Here is a 15,729-nt window from a genome sequence, read left to right as displayed (position 1 = left end):
GATACTAAAATAGAAGTTAAATGGTAGCTTCTCTAAGCAAGGTTCTTTCCTAGCTTAAAGAAGATCTCCGGTCTAATTAAAGAGCAGGATATTGTTTTAACATGAAGAGATGCCTAAATCCCTAAATATACCTAAGTAATTATCCCATTCATTCACCTGTTTTTCTTGTAATAGAGGAACAGCTAATAGACAGTCCTGTGTCTGAAAGCCTTACAAACTACTGTATATGCCCGTGCACAGATCTACATTACATTATGGTACTGGGAGTATGACTGTACAGTCATGGCCAAAAGTTTTGAGAATGACACAAATATTCATTTTCACAAAGTCTGCTGTTTTTATGATGACAATTTGCATATACTCCAGAATAATATGAAGAGTGGTCAGATGAATTGAAATTACTTGCAAAGTCCCTCCTTGCCATGAAAATGAATTTAAAGCGGAGTTCCAGGCACAAAAACATTTTTTCAATGAACATACCCCCGGGACAGTCAGGGCTAGTACATTCCACAATGGCTAGCCTCTGATCTGTCCCCGTTCGCACTTACCTGCAAGAAGAAATACTCACTTATAAAATTTCTTCAACAGCGTTGCCATCTCATTTGTGGGCAGCTGAAGCCAGCGAGATCCTCTTCTGCGTCCTCTTCCGCATCTTCTTCTCCCAGAATGCGCCTTCATCGGCCCCTCTTGTCACTTCCGGTGCAGCGCCGCATTACTACACAGCTTCTGGGCATGCCCAGAAGCTGTTTAGCAGGGAATGCGGCATCCCCCCGGAAGTGACGAGTGGGGTCGGTGCCGTCGCATTGATTCCTGGGAGCGATGACGTTCAGCTCCCAGGAATCATTGCAAACCGGAAGTGATGGCGCGGGCCGCGGCCACAGAGGGAGGAAGTGGAAAATAGGTGAGTATTTCTTTCTAAAATTACAAGGTAAGTAAAAAAAAAAAATAATCCTAACTATCCAATTCCTTTTCAGGTGAAGCAAAGCAAGCGGATGGCCACAAAATCGATTAGGTCGATTTTATGGCCGGAACTCCGCTTTAATCCCATTAAAAACAGTATTTGTGAAGAAGGCTTCAGGGCATCCAAGAAGGTCCAGCGAGCGCCCCTTCCAACTGTTTTGGGTATCTGGAAAAAAACCTTGTCCGGAGAAGAAAAGGGAAGCGCTACCATCAGTCCTGTGTCATGGCAACAGTAAAGCATCCTGGGAACATTCATGTGTGGTGTTGCTTCTCGGGCCAAGGGAGTGCGCTCACTCACAATTTTGCCTAAGAACACAGCCATGAATACAGAATAGTACAAAAACATCCTACAAGAGAAACTTCTCCCAACCATCCAAGAACAGTTTGGTGACGGATAATGTCTTCTAAAGCATGATGGAACACCTTGCCATAATGCAAAAGTGATAACTAAGTGGCTTGGGGAACAAAACATAAACATTTTGGGTACATGGCCAGGAAACTCCCCAGACTTTAATTCCTTGAGAACTTGCGGTCAATCCTCAAGAGGCGGGTGAAAAAAAAAAAACCCACAAATTCTGACAAACTCCAAGCATTGATTATGCAAGAATGGGCTGCCATCAGTCAGGATGTGGCCCAGAGGTTGATTGACAGCATGCCAGGGTGAATTGCAGAGGTCTTGAAAAAGAAGGGACAACACTGCAAATCTCGACTCTTTGCATAAACGTAATGTAATTGTCAATAAAAGCTTTTGACACTTATGAAATGCTTGTAATTATACTTCAGTATACCATAGTAACATCTGGCAAAAAGATCTAAAAACCCAGAAGCAGCAGACTTTGTGAAAATTATTATTTGTGTCAGTCTCAAAACTTTTGGCCATGGCTGTATATGCGTGCAGACGTGAACTTTTATCCAATGTGGCCCATTTACAGTCAGATATCTGAAAGCCCTACCAAAATATAGCAGACATCCCCCCTAGGGCTAAAGCAGATGGGCAGAGAAAATAGCTACATGCATACATTGTGTGCGAACAGCCGCAGACAGTAGCGGCAAGGCCAGATTTGCACCCTGTATTGCTCTTTGCAAGTAACCACTCATACCCGAGTCACATGCGATTATTGTCTCTTACCAGCCCTGGAAGCAAATATTTTGCATCCAGAAATGGCGGTTCTTAATGCACATAAGCTGGATGTAAATAATCTCACGTTTGTATGCCGCCATAGTGCAGAGTGCTGCCACATCCAGATGTGGAGTTTGGCTGCATCTGATTGCTGCAATCTAGCAGCCCATGTAAATGAGCCCTAAAAGACTGATGCCAGGTTTGGGTGCAGTGCTCCAACACCCTACTACATAGACCCAAACATGCACAGTGATAGAAAGATCCTACATAAAATCATTCAACTGCAAGCTAATGCCTGGATTTTTTTCAACCAATGCTATTCTTCCCCCAAAGAATGGCATCTCCAGGAATGTCTGCTGTTTTCCCTATTCTTGTCCTCCCAATGCAAACAGGCATAACAGCTGAGAAGGATTTGTCCAAAGCCAGCAACCTCCTGTCATGACCAAATCCTTGGAGGTTCTGACTTCATAAACTGGACACTTTTGGGTAATGTTGGATCTTGCTGCTAAGCCCTGCCCTCCTCACATTCCTAGAAAACAACAAGAGAAGGGCGCACCGACCTTGTGCATTACCAAAGAAGGGTAGCGTTCAATATACTCACAAACGTAGCATATGAACAAGCATATAGGAAATGGGCACCGCTCCCTTCCAGCTAAAATGGCGATTTTGGCTCTGAGGAAGAGGGTCCTCCCTCGAAACGCGTAAGCCACATCAGGTTTTGAGGATGCCATCACGCTATCCTGCAGTAGAGAAGTGTCCTGGAAGGGAGCGGTGCCCATTTCCTATATGCTTGTTCATATGCTACGTTTGTGAGTATATTGTACGCTACCCTTCTTTGATTTTAATAAACTTTTAAGTGGTAATGCACAAGGTTGGTGCACCCTTCTCTTGTTGTTTTCTTGTAGTGCCTTTTGGATACCCTTGGTCCTGAGGGGGGCAGCAAGACCACTTCATTTGTGTCATAAAACCGCCTAGAAGATTCACCTTCCCGCATACCACTTGAGCGCAGGAGAGATATTGTTGTTTTTTGGAAATCTCCTCCCATTCCTATCAGTTTTTTATTATGATGGGCAACCTCGCTGGCCAATAGGAGTGTGCAGGACGTAGGAAGGGTCAGGCCAGCTTTGGCACACTCAGGATGTGGCAACGTTTGCCCTTTGTTAGAACAACTAGTGATTCTGCCTTGACTGGAGACTTTTGGAGGCTCTTTTTAGTTGTCAACATTGTAGACCTTCAGCAGTGTGTGCCCCTTTGCCCCAGTGACAAACGCTCTTTTAAAGCAATTCTGTCATGGCAGCTACCGTAATCATCTCCTGCCAGGTTCACTGTAAGCAAACCATTGCAAAACTATTTCTCTGTTGTGCTACCCTTTATTTCATAGAATTCCAGCTATGCAGAAGCACAAATAAGAATGTTCTGCATAACGAGACATTTAAGTGTTGTCTAATATTTGATAAGAAGACTATGTGAGAGTATGTTTGGATTTGATGAGTGGGCTGTAAAGCAGTGCAAACATCTCTGACCTCCTTTTCCTATAAACTATTCCTCCGAAATAGTTTATCACCAGCAGCAGTTTCTAAAGCCAGTTACTGAGCAGATATAATATCAGAGCAGAGCATCAAAGAAAAGAGGTTGCTGGGATCAATGGAAACCATCTTGTTTTTTTACAAGTTGACATAAATCTGTCGCAGACTGATTAAAGGCAAGCTGAAAGAAAGGCTTGGAAGTTGTTTGATCATTACCTGACATGGGAATTTTCTCTATATTCCTTCTGGTCCCATTCCCACTATGTGTAAAATGTTTACTACTTAGTCTATCAAAATAATAGTGTTCCATTTATTCCTTTATGAGATTGGATATAAAAAAGTCATACTTATCCAATAAGGAAAAACAAAGAGTAATAATGACCTGCATAATGCAGTAAATCGAAGTAACCAGCAACTGAGCCAAGTTTTCGTATTCCTAGAGTGCTCCATTGTCCGAGGTTGCAAACTCAAAGAGGCCCCCATAGCTGATGGCCCTCCAGTGTTTATGGGATTCTTAAGGGGCCATGTCACATGGGAATTCTATAAAAAGCTGTGAAAATCAGCTCCTTTACTAATAGAAACATTGTAGGATGTTTGCCAGTGGGGGAGCACCATCTCGCCTACTACTGATGGTACGACACATGAAAACAGGTAAGTAGCCCCCTATCCTGTGACCAGTAATGGGATCACTACTGTGATGTAGCCCTAAAGCTGGCCATACAGGGATTGACTTTCTCCTGTGAAATATTGATTGGTCCCCCCACCTATGCTAACACCACAGATGTAGGAATCTCCACTGATTGCTATTGTATTCAAACAGTCATGACCATTCATTAAGCCTGGTACACACTACGAGTTTTTTTCCATTCAACCCAGCAGGTCAGAGCTGCTGTACTAACTATGCAAAGTTAGTACAGAAATCTTCCCCTCTGAGCTGTTGTGTTCTGACAGGGGGACGCCCCCCCCCCCCCAACTCCCCCCGTGATTGGCTGAGAGCGCTGATCGGGAGCCGGTGGGCTGCTGGTTTTCCAGCATGCTTGTCTGACAGAAACTGGCCAAATAGCACGTATTAGGCTGCTTTCACATTGATGGGTTTTTGTTGCATTTTGACAGTGCTAAAAACACAACAAAAATGTAATCCCTTTCAATCCTATGGGACTCATCACTAGTGATCGACCGATATCGGTTTTTCGTTGCCGATACCGATATTTTAGCCAATGCATATTGGTATCAGCCGATATTGGCTGATATTTTTGTACATTTAAAAAAAAATGTATTTTTTTATTTTTTGACAGGTACTCTTATGGAGGGATCTGGGGGTCTAAAAGACCCCAAACCCCTCCTCTGCACTTAAAAGCATTCAAAACGCCAAGTTTGGCTGTTTTGAATGCTGTCATTTTTTTTAATCTGGCGCCAGACAGTACCCAGAAGTGATGTCACTCATGAGGTCACTTCCGGGTTTTTGCATGGAGACCCGATCAGAGCCGAATGCGGCTTTGATCGGGTCTTCAGCGGCCGTGCAGGTTGGTTGCCCGGGTCGTCCGGTGGGACGGGAGACCCGGGCGAGCCGCGGAAGGTGGCGGGAGAGGGGGACGTCCCTTCCCGCTCCTTGGAATGACCGCCGAGCGGCTTTTCAGCCGCATCGGTTGTCATTGCAAGACAGCCGACCGTCGGCTACGGACGCCGGTACCGAGGTGATGCTTCTAGCTGCAGGCATCACTCCGGTACATGCACTTTCCCGAAATATTGGCAATATCGGTCATCTTGGTGGCCGATTCCGATATATTGGGGAAAGTGCAGATCGGCCCTCGATATATCAGCTTTGCCGATTATTGGTCGATCCCTACTCTTCACTCCACTGTGCTGTGAGTGCAATGCATTTTGAAAAGTCCCATATGCTGCATCTTTGGTGCGGTTTTCAAAAACACAAGTCCCCATTGAAATGAATGGAAACGCATCAAAAACGTGGTAAAAATGTATATTTTGAATGACATGCCCAAGTTTTACAGGTGCGTGCTGGGTAAGAGGCATCCAGAAAACACACTGGAAATGTGCAAAAATAATGCGTCAAAAACGCATATGCGTTTCTACAGTGTTTTTGTAACAGAGCAGTGATAAAGTCGCCATGATTAAGGCCTTAAGGCTGAAATGCGTTGACTTTTTTGACAGTTGTTCACCTGCAATAATGAAACAATGTTTTAGCCGACTACCATGGCACCAGCCTTTCTCTCTCTTTTTTTTCAGTGATAAAGTAGCCTCATATGTAGCAATATCAATTGTATTTTATGTATAGTGCTTTAGGAAATTAAAGGTAACTAAATGTATATCAAATGCCATATGATCATCACTTGAATATCATACGCTGTGATATTGTGATAGCATTGTTGATGACTATTTACATCCCATAAAAGCGGTATTAAACCATAAAACCCAAATTTAATATATTGCAGTTTACCAGTCATTAGATGTGGTGGCTGCATTAGTTTTCTTTTTTTTTTTTTTTAGAGTGCCCCCACTCTGGATTAATGAACACAAGGGGCATCTTTGGACAGAAACACTGCCAATCTGGGGGGAGGGGAGGGTTAGTATTATTGTGTTCTATTTTTTTTAAAAAACAACAGACTTAATGGCCAAATCACTAGGTGGAAATAAGGGAAGGAAAACCTCAAAAAGAAAACCAATGCAGCAACCACATATAAGAATTGATAAGCTGCAGTATAGTAAATGTTTGCTTTTTTTGGGTTAATTACTGATTTAAGTATATTTATTAATAAGTGCACCTAATAAAATGGACACCAAGGAGTGTACTTATGAAATATTTGCATAGCTGCTTGTCTATTAAACCTGCATGTAAATTCAAATGGATGAAAACCTAACGTTCTCAGGCTATATTCCCCGCAATTTAAATATGTGAATGCAGAAAATACCACATTATGACGACTTGATGTAGCTGAGAAGCATACTTATTTCCTATATTAGTCAGCTCCATCTAGTGGCCATAATGCAGTATGTCACGCAGTCACATATTTGAACTGCACAGAATATTCAATTTTGCCCCATTCGCACAGAACACATTTAGAGTACATGCAGTTTCCAATGGACAAACAGATATTCAATTTAAAAAATTTTTAAAAAAAAACTCCTTAGTCAACAAGGTTCCTAAATTATTATCAAGACTTCTTAAAAGCAGAGCCCCTTTTATACATTGCAGTCTACTGAATTACAGGATGTTTCAATATGCTCTTCGACAAAGATCTGCATATCTGGAACAATCACAGGCATATCTGATATCATCTACCTCCTTTCCAGACAATTGTGTTTTCAGTTCAAATCTCCATCTGAGGATTGCCTGAGAAATTCTTTGTGGTGTAACTAAACTCCGGTTACATTGTGTTTAGTGGCAGGGGAAGAGAATCGGGCCAGGTTAGCTGCTTTGATAAATACAATACAGAGATCTGTGTGTGAATAGTAACATTAATGATTATAATGGCAAAGATCTTATGAGTCTAAAACCTCAAGCATTGTAAATATGTGAGTGGTAAATATTACATAAACTTTAAAGTAAACTTAGACAGGCCATAGACAGTGCAAATGTCTTTCCTGAATCCACGGGTTGCAGGAAAGAGATTTGCACGATTACCCCATCAATACAGACCGTGCTGACAAGGAAATTCCCCTGCTGAGCAACTGTCTGCTCCCGCCAGGGGAAGCCGCTAGCGATAATCGCAAGTGAATCTGACATGCTGGCTGTACCCAAGTTGATCGATCGATCAACTTGGTTTATTCAGCCTTCCCCAACATAGTTCTTATCTCTGCAGGTTTCTGCTGAAGAGGCCGAGACTCGAACCATCTACGGCCGGCCTACATCACTAAAATACTGTACACCGATCAGCCATAACATTATAAGCACTGACGGGTTAAGTGAATAACCCTGATTATCTTGTTACAATGGAATCTGAAAGTTGGTGGGATACCATATATACTCGAGTATAAGCCGACCCGAACATAAGCCAAGGCACTTAATTTTACCACAAAAACTGGAAAAAATGATTGACTCGAGTATAAGCCTAGGGTGGGAAATTCAGCAGCTACTGGACCCAACTGGACCACCACCATACCCAAAACGGGGGCTATGGGCATGGTGCAGGGCCTGCAAACATGGGGGTACAGGAGATGCAGGGCTGTGGGCATGGTACAGGAGATGGTACAGGAGATGGAACAAGCATGGTACAGGAGATGGTACAGGCATGGTACAGGAGATGGTACAGGAGATGCAGGGCTGCGGGCATAGTACAGGAGATGCAGTGCTGCAGGCAAAGTACAGGAGAATCGACTGTACCATGCCCGCAGCACTGCATCTCCTGAGAAGATGCAGGGGCTGCGGAGGAGTGTCATTTACCTTTCGGTGCGGCGCCGTACACTTAAAAATGGCGCCGCCCAGCGCCAGCACATAACCGCGCATGCGCCATTTGCCTGGGAATAGCTGGACATGGACGGGCTTTCCCGAGCGGCGGCAGCGCATGCGCACTGCACCGGAGAAAGGTAACTGGGGACCCTGACTCGAGTATCAACCGAAGGGGGCTTTTTCAGCATATAAAAACGTGCTGAAAAAGTCGGCTTATACTCGAGTATATATGGTATATTAGGCAGCAAGTAAACCTGTTGTCCTTGAAGTTGAGGTGTTGAAAGCACAAAAAATGGGAAGCGCAGAAAAAAAAAATACTTAACTGAGCCCATCTCTATCTAGCTATGTGCACGAGTGCCTCGGCCACCTGGGACTCTCCCTCCTGATTGGCTGTGAGACAACAGCAGCGCCATTGGCTCCCGGTGCTGTCAAAGTCAGTTAGCCAATCAGGAAGGAGAGGGGCTGAATCAGGGCTCAGTGTCTGAATGGACACAGGGAGCTACGGCTTGGCTCGGGTGCCCCCATAGCAAGCTGCTTGCTGTGGGGGCACTCGGCAAGAGAAGCGCCGGCAAGGGACCCTAGGAGAGGAGGATCTGGGCTGATCTGCGCAAATCCACTGCACAGAGGAGGTAAGTATAACATATTTGTTATTTTTAATAAAAACGAGAATTTACAATCACTTCAATGTAAATATACAGTACCACTAAAATTAAGGTGGAAAGAGTGAACTTTTCAAACTTAATTGTAGTTGCACTTTTTCCCCAGCCACACTGACTGAATGACTTTACTTGATGCCTCGAGTTGTTCATTAACCCAACATCTCAAAGTCAGCTGAAATAATATTATGTGACACAACATGTTTTTGTTAATAGCTGAACTTCAGGCGAAAAGGAATTTTCAAGAACTTTATAATACTCACTGACCATCATGTTTAATGTTCTCTGCAGCCAGTAACTGTTCTCATAGCATACTGTGCTCATGACCTGAGCAGGTGACACCATGTTATGGATGCACGGTTATTATTCTAATGGGCTTAATTCATTCAAATTGGAGAAGAGAAGAAAAATGAGTTGCTACTGTACAGGACGTCAGTGATGGGGGGATGATAAAATACATTTTTTAAGTACTCAGGGGTTCTCACCCATGCAGGGAGAGGGGTTCTAGGGTGGTCCAGCTGGAGAGGAGAGAACTGATTTACAGTTATTTTCATGATTGGTACTGTAAGTCCTTTTTTGGGACCTGGAATTCAGAGAGACTTTGGATGGGAAAGAGACTCCAACCCCGATTACGGGGACTGTGGTCCTGAATAAGTTAACCTACCTTCAAGAGAGGCCTGAAGGAGAGCTGGAAACAGTTACCCAGATAGCAAGCAATTGTGCTGCAAGTTTGAAAATGATTGCTAAGCTATTGCTAGACTTGCCAGGCTTCACAAGTTTGTTGCACAATTGCAGCAAGTCCGCATTGCATGACTCCAGATCAACTTTCTTTGCAAACATTCTGCAAGTCTGCTGCAAGTTCTGGTACAGTTATGTTGTGCAATAGTCATCCCACCACAGGGGTCACTGTGGCTGAATTTTCATGCTGTAGACTTGCAGAGCTCTTGCTGTAGACTCACCACTGCAACTTTGCTCTTGCTGGAGACTTGCCACGCAAATTTTCTACAAATTGGAAAAGTGTCAACTAGAACTTCAAGTGCTCTGCAAGTGTACAACTTGCCAGTGAAAATGTGCAGCAAGTTAACAGACCTACAATTCAACACTGCCACAAATTTGTGGCAAGATATCCTTGCTATCTGGGTAACAGTTGTCTGTGAGGTGGTGTGTGGAACAGCAACTGTTGTGAGACTAGAGTCTGTTGATCTGGCCATACTCAACTATTTTACCATCCCTGATCAATGAAATAGGCAGGGACTTCAAAACCCTTAATGGGATAAGTGTTATTGGTGGTGAGCCATAGTTTAGTTCTTCTATCAGAAGCTATGAACTGTTTATGACATTGCTTATGCTGACAAGAAGCTATTTTGTTTCCCCTGTTTTTGAAAATAAAGACAGTTTTGCTTTTTCTGCCTGCTAGTGACCCTGGATTTCCCATATCACATTATCTACCGTGAAAATTCGGATTATTTCCATATGATCAAAGGTAAACTTGATTGGTCAATACTGGCAACAACCCCAACTATGTGCTCATTAGCCTTTCCATAGTTTGAATCAGTGGAGTGCAAATTGCAACCTGCAGGCCAGATGTGGCCCTTTGCTTGCTTCCTCCTACTGACACCAAGGATGAGGCATCATTACTTCCACTGACACCACCAGTGGAGCATAATTTCTTCCACTAACACCTACAATGGGGCTCTATTCCCCCCACTGACACTAATGATGGGGCACTATTCCTCTCACTGATACCAATGATGGGGCTCTATTCCCCCCACTGACACCTACAATGGGGCAATATTCCTCCAAATAATACCTATTATAGGGCACTATCCTCCCACTGACACCTACAATGGGGCACTATTTCTCCCACTGATACCAATGATGGGGCACTATTCCCCTCACTGACGCCTACAATGGGGCACTATTTCTCCAAATAATACTTATGATGTGGCACTATTCCTCCCACTGACACCTACAATGAGGCACTATTCATCCTACTGATACCAATGAAAGACATTATTCCTTTCACTGACACCAATGATGGGGCACTATTCCTTCCACTGACACCTACAATGGGGCACTATTCCACCCACTGATACCAATGATGGGGCACTATTCCACCCACTGATACCAACGATGGGACACTATTTCTCTTACTGACACCTACAATGGGGCATTTTTCTGCTCACTGACACTTACAATGGGGCACTATTCCTCCCACTGATACCAATGATGGGGCACTATTCCACCCACTGATACCAATGATGGGACACTATTTCTCTTACTGACACCTACAATGGGGCACTATTCCTCTGTCGGGACTATTGGGGGGTTGATTCAAATAATAATAGGTAAAAAGAAAAATGATTTTAAAAGCCATGTATTTCATATTATGCATAAGAGATTCTGAATGGTGCTGCCTGGCGTCCATCTTGTTTTCAGGGTGAAACAAAGTTCATATATACTTGTTAAACAAAATGTCTCTCACAGGCTTACAAAGGGTCTATGGTTTCAACAGAGATCTTTGTATTTCTATGTAATCGTAAATAAGATCCCTTTTGACATCTCGATCAGATAAAACTTAGTCAGTCTGACGCTATGTTAAGGGGGGATATCTCAGTCTGTCTATAAGTATATAACAATGGACAATACCCCAGTATATTCTAGCAGACATTTAAAGATGAACCATATAAGTTTTTATAGATACATTATCATATGTGAGAAGATATTAGCCATAATTATGTCATTATATTATGTAAGGCATATACATATATATTTAGGAATGTTATATCACATTTTGGGTTTATATTCTCAGTAATAATCTTACTTAGAATTCTTTTTCTAATAAGTGTAAGGACATATGTATCTCGTCACTAGTTACCTCATTTCAGAGAAGTCTAGTCTAAGTGCTCAAGGTGTTGTAAATCCTACAGGCCAGACATCTTAATTGACAGTGTAAGACATGGTCAAATAATTAATTGCTTCTCACTAGCCGACAGGTCAGTAGGTCATCAGATAACATGGTGGAAATTATGTTACATACAGAATCTAATGAACGGTACGATACTGCCCTCTGGAGGCGAAATACCAGGTGCAGTCTTGAGATAATTTTAGATATTCCAATATAAAAATATTATATTGTGTTAAATAATATAATTATTGGAATGGCATTACTTGCCCAGGTGAATTATGGAGATACAGGTGGACATTTATGTATGTACTGGGAGTCTGGATAAAGTTTTATGTTGTGTTTTATGATTAATCTTACATATAGAGGAATCATCCTTAATTTTATTAGACCAAGTATGGGGTTAATTATAAAAAGGGGTGTGTCTCTGACCTCACTAGTTTAGGTATAGAATATCCCGACCAATTGGGATAATGTTTCATCCCTCTGGGTTTTACTTATGGTAATTTTTATAGCTCTTTGTTCTTACCATATAAAAGACCAACCCAGATATGAGAGATGACATGACACATTACACTACTGACAACACACCTCACACTTACACCACACACGCTATTACATTTTTCGAAAGACTCATCCAGACATACTCCCTGGTCCACATCATTCATCTGAAACTTGGAGGAAACTCCTCCCTCACTGGCATCCATCTTAGGACTCTGGTAACACCATCTTAAGTGTGGTAATTATGCCTTGCTGTATTATTTGATTTTATTCAACAATTGTTTATTCTTTCCTTATATGTTTTATATTGCATATTTAAGGGTAATGAGATTACAATCCTAGCCGTATAAGCCATAGTAGATTTTTCTCTAAAAAGCTGATTTTTGTTTTATACATTTTTATTAATATCAGATTCAGTGCATTATTTGCAATTTTAAGTCTTCCGTTTTGCATGGCTTATTCTCATTCCTTCTGCAGTGGAATGACTTTGGGCCGTGTGATTCGCAGACCATTGTAGTCTGTTTATATAGAACATTAATTTATGGCTTATACTATACCTGGGAAGAAATGGTAATCTTGCTTTAGTTTTACTTTCACTTTCACTTTGCTTTAGTTTCACTTTCATTATTGAGCTAAACATCACATTGCATTGATTATTTGAAGTTAGTATTTTTCTGTAGAAGTTATCTTTTTGTGTCATTTCTTGTTTGATCATATATCGTGTTTGCATGTCTTGAGAATAAATATTTTTATATATATTCCACGCTGTAGACTGTACTCACTAAGATTGGTATATGCTTTTAAAAAGAAATTAATCAATTAAAAAGAATTCATGACATTGATTTATGGCAATAGGTGAAGACTCTCCTTTTTCACAGATCTTTGCTTATTAACCATAAATAAATACACTGCTATATTCAGAGCAGTATAAATATTCTGACATAAGTACGAGCGCAAGATATTTATTATTAAATATTCTTACATATAATGGAGGCACTGCTGAGATCATTATTGATTTCTTACATATGCCAATCATAAATATTGATCAGGTGACATAATCAATAACTTTGAAAAAAAAAAAAAAAAAATGTTTTTTTTTTGGAATTTTTTTTTATTAATTTTGAATGTGATAGAAATGCCTTAAAAATGTCTATAGCAGGTAATGTTCACGCTGCCAACTCTGGCAAGGTGTGAGTCCCTAGTGGTAATGCCACAACCCCAGTAGATTTGGCACAGATCATAAATGTGTGGAAACACCTCTCTGAGTCTGAAATGGTGGAATATGTAAATGCTGGTTAGAGTCATATATCAAAATCCTCAAAAGTCGGGCCAATAAAGGGCATCTGACATGGGTGGAGGACAACCTGTATGTATGAACTCACCAATAGCTTATCTAACACCAAAAGACGTCAGGAAGTGTAATCACATACTTTTTGTCATGGCCAATCTTACTGTATCTTTATGAGGAACTGCACCAGAAGGCTCAGCAAAAAGGAGTTTAGTAAAGTTTCAATCTCTACTCCAAATAAATGAGAGAATGAGATTAGGAACCTCCTTGAGCAGGTGAAAGTAACCTCTATTGGGACACATAAGTTAAGAGAATGTAGTGTGAAACTGCAGAATTAAGTAGAACTGTGGCAGAAGTCTTATCAAGTAAACTGTAATGAAAGTAACCATTGAAAGTGAAATGTAAATGATTAATGCAATAATTAGGAAGTTTTAAGCAAGGAAAAATGTTTCTAGCAAGAAGTTGCCGAGTAATCAGCAGTGGAAAATTTTGAAAAAAATAAATAAATAAAAATGTAACAATTCAAGTCTTGACAGGAACTCATAAGTAAATATATAGGAGAGTTCCAAAGGTCGTGGTGTCCATGTAAAAGGGTAAATGCTTAATTAGTCTTGCATTATAAAAATATGAAATAATTATTCATAGACCCAGATATGATTTCCAGTCTGTTGGTTAAGACCCAGACAAGGGGGGGGACCAGGCAAAGAGTCCCTGTCCCACCCCAGCCATATTCCTAAAATAGGAGGGCAGAAATTGGGCAGCCATGCATAAATAGGTATGAGTCGTATCAGGTCATTGCAAAAAGACTAGCACCCCTAAAAAGACACCATGCACCTCCAGTTTTTTTTTTTTAACAAAGTTTTAAAAAGAGTACTGTCCTGATTTTGTTATGAAAGTGGTCCTTAAACATTATTGATCATCTTGAGGCCTATGAAAACAACTGTCTGTGTTGTGCCTGCAGGATGTCAATTAAAATGCAGCCCACATAAAAACCTTACTGCTGCTAGAGCTGTCATCTACAATTTAAAATGTAGACAGCACCAAGGCCCCATCATTTTTTTATTACTGTACTCAAAAGTGCCTAACACCCTTCAATGAAGGTCTGAGTACAACCATCTGAAATTTAAATCCCTGTGCTTTGATGCATTGCCCATGTACATAATAATAATATGTTTGGCAAAGGAGCAAGTTATGCCACCTAGGCCCCAAGGGGAACACCGGATACCTTTAGGAGGATCCCGGACATCCCATTAACAAGGGGGGGGGGGGGGGGACAACCGCAATTAAATAGGGATTTGGCCCATCCTAGGGTTCCCCAAAATCCTCGGGAAGATCAAGAGCCATTAAGGCCCAGACCTCACGCCAGAACCGAGTAACTGGTTCTGATGGGGATCTGTCCCATCCTGTCTGAACCCGAGAGACATAGGCACCGCAGGAGGCGGAGCCAATAATTCAATTCTGTAAAAGTTTTCAGCTGAGTAGAATCCAAATTGATCAGCTGATCACTTGGTTCACTCAGGGCACTACAGCCCAGAACTAAAATAATTTCTCCTTAGTAACAAATCCTATGGCCAGCCAAAGGCCACAAAATCCTTAAATGCCCAAGTGGCAGGAATCAGAAGGGATACACTGAATAGAGGCATAGGATACAGAGGTTCTAACACCCTTTTATCCCAGGTCACAGCATTGAGGATCCTGAAATCCCTGTCAGGGGGGGATCTTGGTTGTGAGATACTAACTACCCTCCTATTTTTCAGTGGTCACTTCATCCCTCTGACTCAAACAGGTCGCTTAAAGCGGACACATTTTCAAATCAATCGCCAATGACGGTGATACCAAGGAGGATCAAACCCTTATGACGTAATGCAGTCAAGAGTTTAAAGGTTGTATACGGTAACCAAGAAGGAATCCTCAATGCCAGGTAGTTTTATTGCCTCCAATAAATTGCATTGATGCCCCATAGGGGGAGATATATATATATATATTTTTTTTCTCCCAAGTAGTAGGTAAAATTTTAACAAAATATTGTATCATTTTATTATTGTCCAATGCATAGTATCCATGGTGATAAATACATCCCCATGTTAATAAGCCCCAGAAGTCAGTCGTCCTAGGAAAGGTCGCATATATAGTCTCACCTTCCCTGGTGTCATATAAAAGGGCTGATCACACGGTGGACTTAAGGAGAACTCCGAGGAAGCTTAGGGTACCTACATCGCATTGAAGTGTCAATTGATAAGAATGTATATTCATACTATATGTTTCATCCAATAGGAAGAGATTAACCTTCCATGCCAGGTCGTTGAATGGTACAGACGATGATGTTTGCCAAAGACACAGCGATCGGATGGGTCATCTCTCCCTAGAG

General features: G+C 41.7%; 1 protein-coding gene across 1 annotated transcript in view; it reads right to left on the bottom strand.

The window, feature by feature from the left end:
• COBLL1 (cordon-bleu WH2 repeat protein like 1) overlaps positions 1–15,729 on the bottom strand; it is a 259,317-nt gene that overhangs the window by 133,282 nt on the left and 110,306 nt on the right. The gene's annotated exons all lie outside the window — the stretch shown is intronic.

This window comes from Pelophylax lessonae (assembly GCF_965119305.1).
Source record: "Pelophylax lessonae genome assembly, chromosome: 6".
NCBI classification, from domain to species: Eukaryota; Metazoa; Chordata; class Amphibia; order Anura; family Ranidae; genus Pelophylax; species Pelophylax lessonae.
This window is presented reverse-complemented; position numbering and strand designations above follow the sequence as displayed.